General features: G+C 45.6%; 1 protein-coding gene across 3 annotated transcripts in view; it reads right to left on the reverse strand.

The window, feature by feature from the left end:
- Smad1 (SMAD family member 1) overlaps positions 1-2,368 on the reverse strand; it is a 60,937-nt gene that overhangs the window by 43,748 nt on the left and 14,821 nt on the right. The gene's annotated exons all lie outside the window — the stretch shown is intronic.

Genomic DNA, 2,368 nt, shown 5'->3' on the forward strand with positions numbered 1-2,368 from the left:
ATGGTTGTGAGCCACCATGTGGTTGCTGGGATTTGAACTCAGGACCTTCAGAAGAGCAGTCGGGTGCTCTTACCCGCTGAGCCATCTCACCAGCCCTAACATTTTTTTAATACTTAAAAAAAGGTAGTTTCCACAGTTATTAAATTCACTCAACAAACACCACTGATGTACTAAGAACAACTGTAAGTACTGAAAGTACTGAGACAAAGTACTGAGACAAAGGCTCATGGTGCCCATGTTCTGGTGTCAAGGAATCCTCACAGAGGACAAAGCCTGAGAGAGATCCAGGAGAAGCAAGGCAAACAGAGGGAGTGCAAAGGCCATCTGTCCGGAATCATCTGCAATGTTCCAGGAAAGCCAGAAGTCCAAAGTGACTGGAGTGGAGCAGGGATGAAGGGGACAAGAGGACAGAGGGGACAGAGGCAAGCAGGGGTCCAGCCTGCGGTGGGAACTATTGTCAGAAGATCTGAGCTGTGTCAGGCACATCTGACTTGTAGTTTAACAAGATTACTGCAGCCTGCTGGGCTGTGGCAGACTGAAGGGGCAGAGGGAGGGACTCTGTAAGTGGGAGAGTCTCCAGGGAGAAAGGTGGCAGTCACTGAGACAGAAGGTGTTAAAGGTCTGAGAGCAGCATGGTCTGTCAGAAGCGGTCAGATCTGACGTGCCCTGATAACAAAGCTGCTTGTGTAAACAGGGAGAATAGTTAGATATAAGGTTGGAGACACCCGTCTAATTTTTAGAAGTTTAAAACCCAGCATTATGGTGAGCAAGATACCGAATCCTGGAGGGGTTGTCTCAAACCCAAGACGGGAGGGAGGGAGGTGAACAAGGGTCAGTGAGACCTTGAATGACTGATAAGAAAGGGAGCAGAGAGCCCCCCAAAGCTGGAGAGTTCCAGGAGGACATGGGGAAGGGTCTAAGGTTGGCAAAGGATGGAGAGAAATCAGGAATTGATAGAGCTAAAGGAAAGCAGCTTCATCAGGTGAGTGCAGCGAAGACCCTGCTCGAAAGAACAGACATTTAACAACACCAGATTTAAATACACTGAATACACATGGGCATTAATGAAAATGCAAAAAAAAGAGATACATTCATGAACCACATGAAAAAAAATGGATTTTTTTCCAGTTAAAAGATGCTACAAATCGGTGTCTCTCCCATGAAACCTCTTCAAAAAGTCTAAAAGAAACACAAAGCTGTGTACAGAGGATGTGTGAGCATTTGCAGTCGACGACACAGAGAGAGCTGAGAGTCGGGGCTGAGTTATACTTTTATGTCTGAGCTGGGAGTGGGGCAGGAGCTAACCACTTCTTTTACCAGATTCTTGTTTTCATGTTTAAAACCCCAATAATAAAAGGTGGAAACATCAACGCACTGGCAGCATTGGGACCCACAGGTGCGGCAATGACTATTTAGGTATATCTATAAAGGGAAAGGAACTGAAGGGGCATTTGCACTGAATGAACATTGCGATCCTGTGCCCATTTAGGATCCACGATCTTGCTTAGATAAACAGAATATGGACACGGATGAATTCTTTTATTAAGCAGTTTGGCTAAAGGATCAAAAATTCAATTTTTCAAAATGGTATCTTATTATAAAAAAAAGTAAGTTTGTTTCCCATTAAATCCTCTTTCTGTCAATAGTTCATGAAAACCAAGATTCTCAGCACACACAATTATTACCAAGAAAGGGGGAAAATATTCTCAATTATCTGAACATCTTCACAGCAAACTGTCTCTGCCACTTCTCTAGAGTAAACTTGTGAGCTGGGCACACTAATAAACTTGTGAGCTGGGCACACTAACTGTAGGGATGAACTCTGGAGAGCCCCTAAAACGGTGAGAGAGAAGCCAGAGCCCCCTCTCCCACTCCCACATAGTCAACGAGAGCCCACTGTCAACCTACGAACAGATCATCACATGTAGTCGCTTCAGGGGAGAAGCCAGAGTGGTAGCTTTTGTCCCATCAGTAAGCTGTCTATCCTAAGAGCTAACAAAGGTCACTTTTCACTATATTTAGAAAAACCAAGCTTTAGATATATGCACGCACAGACCTTTCAGCCTCGGATTTAAGTCCAGTCCTACCCAGTAAGCCCCGTAAAACTTACCGGTCAGAAAGCCCCAACGCCATGCTCTCAGGAAGGCTGGGAACCCCCAGTACCTGCTCAATTACTGGGCGGTCTAAGTGCCCACTAATCCACAGCTGAGCAGATCCTTGAAGGGCTCACCACTGGCCCAAAAGCACAGAAGAAAGAAAACAAGACTGAAGACACTTCCCATGATCACGGCTTGCACAGGAAGTACAGTGGAGACTGGCACAGGGCACTTTTCTGGGCTATTTATCGACCCAGAAACACACACACACA

The sequence above is a fragment of the Mus pahari genome, chromosome 20, assembly GCF_900095145.1.
Source record: "Mus pahari chromosome 20, PAHARI_EIJ_v1.1, whole genome shotgun sequence".
In the NCBI taxonomy this organism is placed as follows: Eukaryota; Metazoa; Chordata; class Mammalia; order Rodentia; family Muridae; genus Mus; species Mus pahari.